Source organism: Ambystoma mexicanum, chromosome 7q (genome assembly GCF_040938575.1).
Source record: "Ambystoma mexicanum isolate Mex_15411 chromosome 7q, UKY_AmexF1_1, whole genome shotgun sequence".
Lineage (NCBI taxonomy): Eukaryota > Metazoa > Chordata > Amphibia > Caudata > Ambystomatidae > Ambystoma > Ambystoma mexicanum.
This window is the reverse complement of record NC_090941.1, coordinates 697,216,273-697,231,114: the sequence shown is the minus strand read 5'-3', so window position 1 is coordinate 697,231,114 and position 14,842 is coordinate 697,216,273.

Below are 14,842 nucleotides of genomic sequence, written 5' to 3'. Positions count from 1 at the left end.
TCTGCAATTCACATGTGGGGTTATTTGGAGGCAGAAACAGGCCCTGGAAAGGGTGGGGGAGTGGAATAAAGTTGATATGAAGCTGTTTTTAAAGGTGAAAAAGGGATTTGCAGGTCCTGCCGAGTCCGCAGTCAGTTTTAGTGTCCACGGATCATTTGGATAGCAGGGTAGACTGGGTGAGTCTTGTTATTTGAATGTGTATTGTGCATACTTGTTATATGGTTTAATTATATTGTGGTCCTTGTAGCCAGTGGTTAGATTTGTAGGTGCATGGCAATAGGCCATGCCCCCAAGAATCTGCCCACTGGCAACACATGGTATAGTAATATGTGTATAGTAATTATTGGTACTGTAGGGGGAGTATACAGTATTTGAAATATGGTGGAATTATATAATTGAAGTGTATATGGTATTTATGATAGTAGGACAATTGAGGATAGTGCTCCTTGATATCTCTTCCACCTTTCACACGGTCAACCAGTCTATCCTCATTAAACGCTTACATGATACCTTTAGCAACATGGACCGGGCAATGGACTGGCTGACCTCTTTTCCTCACTAACTCTTTTCCTCACTAACTGCCCTTCCCAGCTGCAACTGGGCTGTTTCTACTCCACCACCTCCCTGTCTTCCTGCATGGTTCAATATTATCAGTGTGGATCTTCAATATCTATTTCGTTCCTCTGGTTCATCTGATGTCCTTCTTCTTTTCTCATTTCCAGTGTTATGTTAATGACACACAGCTTGCCGTTAACTTAACTCAATTTATTTCTTCTCCTTGTTTAGTAGCCATGATTGTATGACCGCCATTGGGGCATTGTGTGCAGCTAATGCCAGTATCTCAATTGTCTCAATGCCAGTAAAAGAGGGATCTTGCTTATTGTGACACCTGTGCCCTGTTTTTCTTCTACCCTCTGGCCGCCCTCTTTGGGCCCTCTACGCTCACACTCCTGTGAGGTCAAAAAGCTTGGGCTTATCTTTCAGTCTCTCTCTCCTTTACTCCTTTCATTTTGGAGCTTGCAAAGAAAGCCCACTTTCAGCTTCACATCCTTACAAGCATTCTACCGTTCCACACCTTCCCTCAGAAGCTCAACATCTCCAGAGCCCTGGTCCTCTGTAGGCTGGACTACTGCAACAACCTCTTCCTTAACCTCCCCCTTTGTTTTCTATGCCCCCTTCAGCTAATCTAGAATAGGGCTGCAAGACCTATGCTTGGACTCAAGCCCAGGGATCATTACACTGCAGCCTTAAAATGTGTACATTGGCTCCTGGTGGTTGCAAGGATGAAATTCAAGATTCTCTTTATCATTCACAAGGCTTTCTGGGGACTGGGAATACAATATCTCCAACTTTGTCTCCATAAATACTGCCCTGCTAGAGCCCTCCGCTCCTCTAACTCCAATTCTCTGCTTGTGACATGATTTTTGAAACAGAGGGTGGGAGACATGTCTCTTTCTTTGGCTGGTGCCTCACTTTGGAACAGCCTTCCAGCTCCTCTTATACTTCAACTGAACTCCCTTAAATTCTGCAAAGTCTGAAAACTCTGCTTTTCTCTTCCTGTTTTTACTTAATCCTTTTCCTGATAGCTCAGACCACTGCCACTGAGACTGGTGGCCTGGTCCCTCATGAACCTCACAGGTTCCAGGACCTATATCTAGCTGACACAAGTACACCCTGCCCTCTTCAGCACTACCCTTGCAGGTCTACCACCTGGTGGCTGTATATCCCACCCTTGGGCCTCCTCTGCCCCAGCAGTTAGCCAGTGACCTCCCACCTTGGCATCTCTTGGCACTTTGCTGCTGGGTGCCCATCAGCTCTTGACAATCCCTACTCCCCTTTCCATCCATGCACTTCTATTACTGCACAATACATATGTGCATTTGTAGCAGCAGTGTGTACATTTTTTGGGGATAAGCAAGGGAAATGCAGATGCAAAAGATTTCTAGAACATTCTTAAGTGGCAATTGGTGCGTGGAAGTTTAACATGTTGATAGGGTTATATGTAGTGCTTTTTAAACTGATTGGTGGATAGATGTGTCACTGTTTGAAAGAAGGCAATGAGGCAGTGTTACAAACATAACAGTAAAAGTGTAGAAGGGCTGTCTTGTGTGATGGTGTGCACGTGCAATCTGGGTTTTTTAATGATGCATGGCCTGGAGAGGGGACTGCGTAGACTGTCAATAGTCATGAAGGTCCATGGATTGTGGTCATTATTGTATGCTAGAGAAAAGCATTTGGGACAGAAAATTGTTTCTGTGCTTTTTTTTCTTTTTCTCTGGTATACAATTGTCCATTATTTCCATTAGCATAGTAGAAAATGCTAACGGGAATGTTGGAGATACCTATTGAGTCTAAGTACTACTTTCCTGAAAAATGTAAAGTAGATGGAGTCTATAAACTGATTTTTTGCTTCTATTTTTTAACTGTGATTGGTGGAAAGGAACTTTTTTTGGTGTTTTTTAATTATTCTTTTTTTGTTGTTGCAGGAGACGCCAGGAAGTAAGGTGGGGAGGGAAATGAGGGAAAGGGCACCAACCACAGATATAAAGGGGCAGGCGGACAGGGGAAGATTGTGGGTGTATGTTAAATCCTCGGTAGGGGCAGTGTTTCTCATACTCCTTTATAAGAGCCTCGAAAGCACCTTGAAACCGCTTCCCCCTCCAAAGTGGTGTGTTACAGAATATATAGAGTACTGTTGTCTTGGAAAGATATGGATCAACAGCGTCTTTTATGGCTTGCAAGGTAGCTATTGGGATGCTGTGCCCCACAGGAGTAGCCTGTGTAGTGGCAGTATTGGCTGAGGAAGATGAGGTAGAGGAATAAAGCCTACTACTTCCTGAGAAAGGAACAGCCTTTCTCGGAGCATCCCGATGGTTGGATTTGGTGTGGCGGCTCATGGAGGTGGTTGTGTAGGAGTACTGCCCAGGTTGTCCACAACTAAATACAATGTTGCACTGTGTTGATTTCACCTTGGTAGCCTTAACCTTTGGTACACCCAAACAGTGGTAAAGAACCATCACACCCATGATTCTCTGTGGATGCTGGAGGTAGGCATTTCCTATATCTCATCTTCCTAGTCCTCCTGATTCTTTTCTGCATCATTGTGCTTTTTCCGTTGTCCAGGCTCTCCAGCTGGTGGTGGTGGCATTCGTAGCTCCTAGGGAGGAAGAGTGGCCATGCCTGATGCAATTTTTTAAGTTAAATAGCAGCTGTGCTAATATTCTTCCAAGTATGTGTTCTTTTCTGGATTGCATATGGAAAATCAGTAAGAAAAGGTCTAGGAGCTGTGCTTGAAACCTCTTAGATTAGCTGAAAATGTTTGCGAAGCAGAGACTCATTTGTGAAGCGCGGGCCCATTCGCGAACACGTCATTACGCACATGTGCGCTCATGGTCATGTGACACTTTTCAGAAAGTTCCCGATGACGTCAGATGTGCCCGAACAACGAACAAAAAACGGTGCAACCATTTGCTAAATGTTCATAGAAGAGTTAAAAATGTTGCTAGGAGGTGGTGAATGGCACAGTTTTAAGTTGAAACTTTCTCGATCGTCTGAAAATGCTGATATATTGTGGGTAAGTATGATATCAGGAAGTCATTGCAAATTAGGGTTCCTGACTGTCTATCTGTGAATCAGGATTGGTGCACCTACAATGAACTCTGCCTTAATGCCAGTAAGACTGAGATCTTTCTCATTGGGATCCCTGCTCCTGCTTTCCCTCTCTCATTCTGGAAGCACTGCTTGGGCCCTCTTCCTTCGACTTCCTGTGAGGCAAAAAACATTTGTGTCATCTTCCACTCCACTCTCTCTTTCTCTCCTCACATCACTGACCTTGCCAAGAAGGCTCACTACAAGCTGCACGCCTCAGAGGTATTCTTCCAATTTTTATTTTCCCCTAGCAGCTCACTTTATCCAGAGCCCTGGTTCTCTCTAGGCCGGACTACTGAAACAGCCTTTTTCTCAATCTGCCTTCCTCTATTGTCCTCCCTCTGCAATTAATCCACAACAGGACTGCAAGACTTGGCATTGTCCTCAAGCCCAGGGACTGTATCTCTCCAGACCTGAAATCTCTCCACTGGCTCCCGGTGGCTGCAAGGATCAAGTTCAAGATCCTCTGCATTGTCCACAAGGCTTTCTGGGGCCAGAGCCTGTTCCTTCTCAAGCACTTCGCTCAGCCCCCTCAAACTCTCTGAGGCTCAGATGCTTCTCCAGGTAGAGAGTGAGGGGTACATCTCTTTCCTCTGCAGGTGCATCCCTCTGGAACGGCCTCCCTGCCCCCCTCAAACTTGAGCCAGATGACCTGAAGTCCCAGAAGCAACTCAAGACCTTCCTTTTCGGCTCTGTTTTCTCTCTCTCCTCCCTGCTGACCTAACTGTCTGCTGTGTTGACTGGGTGCTGGCTACCCTCCGAATTACACTGGATACTAGGCTCCTCCATGACCAGTTGCCCCCTGTCTCCAGGTCTACCACAGACATACGTGCTGTAATTGTAACCCTACAGTCCCCTACCTCCTTGTACTTACCCAGAGCTGTGCTTCCCTGATTGCACGTACACAGAGCAATGCTGCTCTGATTGCACTTCCCCCTTCCCTCACACTGACACTAACCCATTCTCCCTCCCTCCTGCAAGTTGTGTTATCACACTTGCACAATTTGAATGACAAAAGGCCTAGAAGGATTGTTTGTTTTGCCCTCCATCTGTCTTCCCTCCCTGTCTTCTCATGCCTAGAAATACTTGTGTACAGGTACGTTATAAATGACTCATCATATCATATCATATCATATCATATCATACAGAAACATAATCATACATACACAGAGGCAATGGCTGCAGCATGCACCATAGAAGTAGAATATTTATTAATCTGGTCATTTTGGAAATGAAAATAATGAATGCTACTTTATCAGAGTTTTGAGTAATGTTGAACATAGAATAAATAGCTAAGAATTCAATAATTACTACACACTTGTGTTAATACAATCAATACATATGAAGACCCACAATGCATAAAAATCAGAGGCAAGTAGAGGGAAACAAAAGTAAGAAAGAAAGAAACAACATCACCAGAAAAATGTCAATAACATAAAAGTTCATCTTTATGTATACATAACGATGGTGTGTTTGAAGCCAGCTTATAGTCCAGTGTATGCACACCATGAGCTGTGACCAAACCCTAAGGAAAGTACTTTAAGAACATACAACAAGGTTAACGTCTAGATATATCGCACCTTTTGATTTGTAATAATCTGACTGTCAGGGAACAAAAACACCTGGCCTAGATATGTCAGTGAACAAAAACAAGTGGCCTAGATATGTGATGTCATCAATGACAGTTGTGATGTCATCTTTCATGTCCTGGGTGTTAGTGTTAGCAGTGCATGGTGTTGGCGCGAGGTATGGTTTCTTAACTTGCCATAACTGGCGAACCTCTTGGGTTTTTTGGTTTTACTTGTAACCATGACGGCCCAAAGTTGCATCACTAAATATATTATTACAGGGCCTTCGGTAGAGGCCCTGTAGTTATGGTTAAGTCACTCAACCCATAGGAAGAGCACTTTTTGGGTGGCTTATTACTTCACTCCCCCTGGACGAATCCTCACAAAACTTTGCAAATAAAGTATGTAGCTGTGTCAGATTGATTCTGCAAAGTAAGCTGAGTTTTCGTTAAGGGGGAGCAAAGGTATATTGGGAGTCACAACATTTGTGTTTTTTCCCATAGACGCAATGGACACAAAATTTTGTTCACGCCTACAGCCCAAACTGCTGGACAGATTTTCACCAAATTTGTGGCAGGAGTGGCAGCATGGTCCCGAATGTGTGCTTTTGTACATTTGGTGTAAATTGGTCCAGTCGTTTTTTTTTTTTTTAATTACCTGAAAGTAGGTTCAAAAACATTAGTGATATCTGTGTTCGGTCTACAGAGTCATTTCCCTCTTCGGTCCGCAGATGGGACTCCGATTGGACCAGAGGCTGACGTGAGGTCCATGCACATCAGACGCGCTTGCTGATTGGATGGTGAAAAGCGTGAGGTGCGTCATATTTTTGAACATGTCTGCCATGTTGGATACGTGGAAAGCAGTTGGTGTCTGCGGACAGCGTGCTGGGGCAAAAGTCTAAAAACCCATTTTGGGTTATTTGGTGGTGGAGAGAGGGGCTCTGAAGGGTGGAAGAGTAGAAAATAGATGATATGGGGCTATTTGTGTAGGTTGAAAATGGTCAGGCAGGTGTCATAGCTGTCAGCAGACACCACAGTAGTTCAAAGACAGTGCCATGAACGGACAGCTTGGGAAGACATTTGGGGTTATTTGATGGCTGAAAGAAGGCATAGAAATGGTACATATGTGGAATGAAGGTAATGTGGAGCTGTTTTTATTGGTAAAAAGGGTTTGCAAAGTCGAGTATGCTGTTAATTTTGGTGTCTACAAACATCATTTCATTTGCAGGGGGTCAGTGTGATTTTTATTAGTTGACAGTGTATGGTAGGTACTTGTTATATAGTTAATTGTATTATGGTGGTTGAGGCCAGTGGCCAGATTTTGGGGCGCATGGCCACAGGCCATGGCCCCAAGTATATGTCCACTTGCCACAAGCACCACATCAGTAATATGTGTATAGTAATTATAGGCAACGAAATAGGAGTATGGCCATAATCACCAAAGTAGTAATATATGTATAGTAATTATGGCTATTGTGGAGGGAGTACACAGTGTTTGTAATATGGAGGAATTATGTAATTGAACTGTATATGGTACTTATGATTGTAGTACAATAGAGGATAGTGCTCATAGAACATGTATTTGATTATAATAACTATGGTTACTTAGCTTTATAGCGTAGTTGTAGTTTTAAAGCTGTAGTTGTATGCAATTTTACATATACATTGTTTAGACCTCATAAACAGTACATTCTAAGTACTATGTTTGGTACAACATTAGTGTATGACACAATGCTGTTGTCTTGACATAAAATATTCATTGGGTCACTGGGAAAAAAACATACTGGATAAAAAAAAAACAATTACAGTTATGAGAGTGTCATGGTGATAGTATGCTTGTTTGAAGTATGTTGTGATTAAGGGAATGCTTGAAGTAGTTAGATACCTGTTGTTGTATTCTAACTACATGAAAGGTTAGAAGATGTTTTGTTTATAGGAAATGAGACGGTGTATATGAAGTGGTTTGGAAAGAAGGGTATTTGTCAAGTAGTTAGATACATGTTGGAGTATTCTAACCTGATTGACTGCTTTGAAAAGTACTATTGTAGTATTTTGGATCTAGTCAGATACCTGTTGACATATTCTAACTGTTAATCTAGGGAGGATAGCTCAGAGGCAATGCGCTCGCTTTGGAAGCAAAGCAATGCAGAGCAACGCAGGTTCGATCCCCGGGTCCGTGCTTAGAAACCTTTGGGTATTAAGCACGTTATGAATAACCAATTGCAATTTACAATTACAATTGGGGTATAGTTTAGTGACAAAATTTGGGTTGAAGGAATATTAAGTAGGCATTTGTTAAATTTGCTGGTGACCTATGATTTGGAGTAACAGATGTATTGTTACATTAAAACCAACCACTTCTTTTTTTGACATTTTCAGTGTAGGGCCCTGTAGTGGGTGTGGCACCAGTGTGGTATATTATACCTACTGCATCAAAGGCTTTCTTTCTAAGAGATACTTGGCTGTGTGTGAAGCTTGTAAGCTTACAACTATTTTTGGTACCATCTGCATTGTACCTTAGAAGCATAAGTATGACATATTGGATATGTGAGTTTATTTGTATGGTGGAACGATTGTCAGAATTGCAAAATGGGCATAATATGCCATGATCTGCATTCTAGTACATTATTATTTCATGTGGCTCTTCCTGTGGGTTAATGGTAAATTTGACCATTCCTGCACAGTAGTCCAATTCTTGCCTTATACCTGAGACACTGTAAGTGTTGTCAGGATTTTTTGTGGCATTTCTATGAAGGACAAGCATTTGAAAACACAATTGGTCCAAGACATTTAAGTACATGTTGTGAACAATTTGTGGCAATTGAAAGAGAAGATTCATTGTCACGTTAGCATAACAATTTACTTGAGTTATGTTGCTAAAATGAAATGGACCAGAGAGTTCTGTTTGTGGATTGTTTGATGGGCCTCCAGATTTTTCTAGAGAAGAGACATTTGTCTCCTTGTTTTCTAATGGAGGTGCAGTTGAGTTTGTACTAGACAGTTTTGTGGTTGTATTGTTAGATGCAGAAGGAGTTGGTCGTTATAATTTTAGCGTTGTTGTTGGGAGATGCGGAATAGCTTCTGTTTTTATTACTTGTCTTTTTAAAGGTTTCTTTTTTTGAGGTACAGGATATATATCTAGATGGGAGGTCTATAGCACCTGTAGCCTGTTGTATTCCAGGAAAGCAAGGAATGTGAGTGTTAAACTTTGTTTGCATCAATGTTAACTAGGAATAAACCATTGAGTGTACGCAGAGGTGAAAGTCCTGCATAACACATAACTTCTTTAAATGCTGTCAATGTCAATCAGTGCTTGATCTAGGGTTTGATCTTGTGATTTGTGAAAAGTAACAGCATATGCAAGAGATAGAGAAAATGGGTCCCTGTGTATGTACATGTCTTTGAAAAGAAGGACACATGCTATTGTCTGGACAATTTTTTTAACTTCTGAAAATTTGTCAAAGTGGATGTTGACAAATTGAATGTTGTTGGCGTGTAGAAGTTAACTGTAGGAGGTCTCCACAAACAATTACATGTTTTTCTCCAAACAGTTCTTCGTAGTTGGTTTTTAGTACATCTTGCATGCTGAGATTAATTAAAGCCGACATGAGTTTGGAAACCGTGCTTGCTTCATGCATCAGGAGCACTTTTATTTGTTTTAGAATTTTGCGTGCTTCAGTAGCAGCTTCTGCTTAAATGTGCTAATAATTTGCAGTATTCTAATTTATTTTGGTGTTCTATGGTGAGGAGCAGTAGCCGGTGTAATGTTACATCTCCTATGTTGTAGGCAGCTAAAGCTGTGGGGGCTGGTACTACAGGTGAAAGGTCATTGTTTGTTAGGTTTTGCAGAAATGTGCTGATTATTTTAATTAATAATGTTTTACCAGCACCAGATTCAACACTTACATACAGGAGCAGAGGTTTTTATTTTTACAGCTACAGGTTTAAGTTTCATGTTTAAAACCATGTTCAATGTCTTGAGTGACTTCTAGATAAATGGTGAGATGTTCATCATTTAGCTGTGATTCAAAAACTGACAAGTCTTCCTCAGATTGTTTATATTGACACATGGTATTTCCTACCTCAATCATGGCAATTTCTGCTTCATTTAGAATGAGTGGTTTTCCAAGTGGCTCTTGGCTTCCTGTAAGGGAAGGTTAACTGCCCCTGTTTTTTTGTCCAGCTGAACTTCAATTTCTTCCTCTTGTTGGCGTTCTTTGTCCAAAATGTGTTTGCATTGTTTGAAATTGTCATTTGTTATACTGCTTTCATAGCTTTGAATGCAGATTCAAATGAGTCATTGTCACCAAATATTTTTTTTTTCTTTTCTCCAAGGTTTAAAAAGTTGTAGTAGGGCCATGTACAACAGTTCTTTATGTTGTGGAGATTTAAATGATAACTTTATATGATTAATCAGACTGGGTTTGGTGAATTTCACTATGCTTCCTTCACAAGTTGAGACTGAATATTTGCCAGTTGTGTCATTTGGTAAAATGTCCTGGCTGTTGGGATCATTTGTGGGTATGTTTTCTATCTCTTGGTAGGATTTTAGAACTCTTTTTCGGGATGAAGCTAGTCCAAGTTTCAGCCAGACAATGTTCTTCAGATTTGCCATGTAAGGCTGTACGTGTTAAACGGTCTGCAGATTCGTAGTACCTGCATACTCTAATGGGAGAGCATTTCTATATGAAAGCTGTACACTTTTTGTTATAGTGTTTTGTCAGATGATATGTCATCCCAGTGGTCTTTTAGCTCTGTTTTCTCTAGGCTGTGACATGTCTTGCAACTGTAGTGGAATTGTCTGCAATGTATTGTATGTCTGTGTTTGCATTCCACAAGAGTGTAATGATTGAATTGGAATAATTGATGTACTTGGATGCTTCGTCCCTTTTAATGTTGTATGTATTTTTAGGGGGTTTGCCTTTTATGCTGTGTCCAACAGAAGACATCAAACTTTTTACTTATTATATTTTGAAAAATTGGTATAGGGAAGCAAAAGCAACATTTGGTATAGTATTTGCCTTTGTTTTTATATCTATGTTGTCAGTACTTAACACACTTATGTTTTTGGAGGCGTAAGGCTTACGTATGTAGATCACTATCTGTGGTTTCGGAAGGGATGTCACAGGTAATGTATTTTTCAATCAACTGTGAAACAGTGGTGTTACTATCATAGCCAAATTTAGAAGCATCTTTTATCCAAAAAAGCATATGGATTGATGATGCTCCTCTGGATTGATGTTCTTTTCCCCAAAAGAAGTGTTGCACTTCTTTGGGCGAAGGTGTTTATTGCAGATAAAGTACAGCATGGCAATGAAACAAGGGAGAAAGTACCTTGATACATTGACAAGAGAACAGAGTTCTCTTGGTGTTTTTATACCTATTCTGTCTTTATTTTGGTTTGCAGTGTGTAAGATGTCGTACAAGTCATCCCATGCGTTTACTGTACAACTTAAAGTAAAAAACGATATGGGTGGGCCTGGGTTCCTTAGCATACAATGTGCATCAGCATGACATCGGAACCAGTGTTCTTTTGTACCACATATGTTTGCCAAGAGATTTTTGATACTTTTCTGCAAAACTTAATCTTAGTCTTTTATTTTTTTAAGCAGCTGGGTAGCAGACACGTTTCAAAAGTTAGAGCCTGTTTTAAATGTGTGTGAACTCTATAACATAGAGTTGCTAGTTCATTTTCGGAGAGGAGGTGGAAAATGTATTTGACATTTTGTCTGAATATGGGGTTTTCAGAATACTTTCTTCACGTCTTGAAACACGTTGTCACTGCCCAAAGCTCCTTTCCCAGGGATCACCTCACCTGGATCTTCACTGTGGCTGGATATCTTCTGTCTCCTTCTCCGGTCCTTCGGGGGTTTCTCTTCTTCGCCTTCCTTCTTTAGAGATCCTTTCCCCTTCTTACGTTCAAAGAGATAGGGACGGTCTCCTCCCGAGGCCACCTTGACCGTTGTTGGAACAAAACAGTCAAGTGAACCCTGGGGAGCCCGCTCCTTCAAAACAGGGAAAGAGCCTGAAAGGCAGAAAAAACCCTGTGTAGCTGCAGATGATGATGGCCAGGTGGATTTGAAGGTCCAGAGGCTGATATGGTCTCTTGCAACAATGATCCTGATTGTAACTCCAAAGGATAGCGGCACAGTTACAGGGCTTTCCTTGGGAGGGATGAAAGAGCCCGGAAAGGAGAGGCAAAGGATGAAGCCGCTGAAGAGGACTTCCGCAATACAAACGGAAGTGTCCAAGGAAGGGTAAGCAATGGAAAAGCTCTACCGGAGAACAGGTAAGATCAGGGAGAGCGAGAAGTCAGAACGAGAGAGAGAGCAAGAGAGAATGAGTAAGAGAGAGTGAGAGAGAGCGAGTGAGTATGAGTGAGAGAGAGTGAGAGAGAGCAAGTGAGTTTGAGTGAGAGAGAGTGAGAGAAAGCGCGAGAACAGAGATGAAGTGAAAGTAACCCCGAGCGGGTGGGAGCCGACAAGTCGGAACCTGGCCGCCGGGGAAGACAGGTCTGCGGCAGCGCGAAGCAGATCGCAGAATCAGAGCTAAGCAAAGCCGGGGAAATTAGACCGAGTAGGGAAGCAAGAAAGACAAGGGAAGAGAACCGAAAACCGGGGAGAAGGCTAGGGCAGCTGAGAAAAAATAGGGAAGCAAAAGGGGAAATGCTGAGACAGGGGAAAATCTAGGAAGGCACTGGAGAGGAACAAAACGAAAGTCAGCGATAGCGAGTTGCAACGCGACTCGCAGGGGCGTGGCTTCCATATATGCCCGTAGCAAAACAAAGGCTGGACCGCTAGCAGACAAGCCGTAGAGACCTAATAGCGCCTCCATCTTGCCCATATCTTCCATGGCCGCAGCGGTGTGACACACGTGTGTATAGGCGTGTTACAAATGCCATATCATATCATATCATATCAAAGAACGATATTGTGGTGCACTAATTTCCATGGACCTTTCATCATATCTTCCTCCTTTCACTGGAGGAAAAGAACGTACTTCTACATTTTTTTCCCATATGCTCATTGGTGGTCCTTTGGCTTGATGCATTTGATATGTTTCTAAAGCATTGTCAATAGTGTCTTTGCAGTGTAGTGGGTGAATACTGGTTTAAGATGTTGGCTGCAGTAACAGGATCTACACGTTCAAATTGGCCAGTTGCTGGTGAGTCTTGAATCATTTGGGTGGTTTCTCTTAAGTATTCCTCTATGTTTAAACATTTGTAGTAGTCATTGTTTTCTTTTAGATATTGCAGGGCTTGTCTCACTTTTTTTAAGTTGACTAGTTGTTGCCCAATGTTGTCGTCTTTTGTTGGCACACCATTAACTAGTACAATCAAAGATTGATCTATTGGTCGTTGTACTCCCTGAGTTTGTAAATTTTCTTTCAGATCTATTGGCAAATATACTACTTTGTCATGGATGCCCTTTAGTAACTTGGACGGAGGTAATTTGGCTGATTTCTGCTGAAGGCGTATTGTAGCGTCAAATGGGTGCACTGTTTGGATTACAATGCTCCCGTACAAGTTAAGTTATTGGAAGGCTTTTGGAAGTAGGAATAGTTATTAGTTATAACATGTGATGGAATTTTGTTATTGTCAAGCTTTGTGTTGCAGTATGTGCAAACTGTTGAGGGTTCAGTTATTTTGTGTCTAGTTTCTACTGTTAGATATAAGGCTAATTGTAACCAGTGGGATTTGACCTTGTCTTCTATTTTGTATCCTAAATCTACTGTTTTTGTGCTCTTTTTATAAAACTTTCTGCTACAGCAGACACATATTTGGTCTGGTATTTCAGCACATGTGTTTTGAAACTTAGCTATTCCTTTTTTGTATGTCTTTATTAGGATGTTGGTGTTCATAAGGTTTTCAGTAATGTTTTCTGAAAATACAGAATTTTCTAAGTTAACTTCAGTTCCGAAGTATTTACGTTGGATTTGCTTTATTTCTTGAAGCTGGTCTTTGGCTGTTCCATATAGGAGAATGTTATTTATATTTTGCAGTTCTAGACCAGGACTTTTTGCATAGCATAGTCGATGCACAAGATTCCTTATAGTCAAATTTTGTTTTGCTAACATTTTGATGTGGTGAAAAGTGCTTTTGCAAGCAGTTCCTAAAATGCAGGCTAATGAATGTCCTTACAGACCAGTGTTGTTGCACAATTGCAGGAGTCTATGGTTTGTAAAGTTTTCATTCTACTTTTGTCTTTTATTTTCATATGGTGATTGAGGAATTGTCGCAAAGGCGTGGTGTATAGGAAGAGAGATTAGCATAAATTGTGTTAGTAGGAGTTGTGAGAGGATTGAAAATGGCCATGGAAATGTCTTTTAGCAGGCTGAGTGTTTGGAATTTGGGGGACTCTTGGGTCCATTGGTTGAAGGTGTATGCTGAGCAATGTGGAATAGCCACAAATCTTGGATTCCCTGAATTTGAAGTGTTCTAGTATGGAGTGTGAGACATGAAGTGGGTTGACTTGCTCCCATTTTGTAAAAATGTGGTTCAATTGAAACATTTAGACATTATTATTGTTCATTGTGGAGGGAACAGTTTGGGGAACGTGACTTGAATTTCATTTCAGTTTGCATTGAAGGAGACATTGGGAAAGTTGAAGGAAATGTTCCATAATTTTAATATAATGTTTTCACGCATTGCCTAGAGACACATGTGGATGCACTCCAGTTCATTTGGTTCACAAATGGAAAAGCAAGGTGCAACATCAATAAAGCTGTGTGTGCTTTTGTGCGAGATGTGCGAGATGATGGCATGACATTGTTTGGTAATGAGAACATTAGATTTGATAGGGCCAACATTTTTCAGAGCGATGGAGACCATCTAATTGATGTGGGAGATTTTTGTGGAAAACATTCAAAATGCTTTGAAGCAGTTTTTGTGAAAGTGAGAAGAAATTATTAAATTTAGTTAAATGTTTTCTTAGTTCAGTTTGTAAAACCAAAAATTTAAAAAAGAATCTTTTAAGAGCCACCCTTTTTGAATGCAAAACAATTCAAATTATTTCAACTACTGCGCTGTCCACAGACTATGGAGGCTGCACAGGGGCCTATGATTTTTTTTCCCACTTTTATTTTTTAACTGCCAAAAGGTGGTTCCTAAAGGAACAATTTGTCTGTGTGTTTTTTGGTTTTTGTAATTTTTTGGGGCTTTTTTCATGAGAGGCAGGGTAGGTGAGGTAAGGGAGGGAAGGGTGCATCAACCACAGGGACGAAGTGGCAGATGGAGAGAGGAAGATGTTGGGAGGGCCTTTACCATGTAGGAGGCAGTGTTTCTCAAGCTCCTTGACCGCAGTCTCAAAAGCACTCCCAAACTGCTCCCCCCACAGATCGGTGCTTCACAGTACATACATAGTACTGTGGCACTCGAAAGGTAAGGGTCAAGTGTTCTGTATGGCCTGTGAAGCCACGGCTGGGATCCTCTGCCCCAAATGAGTATCCTTTGTGGTAACAGGAGCAGATGGAGATGATGGGGTGGAGAAAGTTAACCTGCTCTGAGCTGAGAAAGATATAGGGCCTCATTACGAGTCTGGCGGTAACCACAGCGGTAAAACCGCCTGGTTACCGCCGGACTCGTCTTACCATTCCGCCTCCGTGATTCCAGGAATTACCGGGGCATTA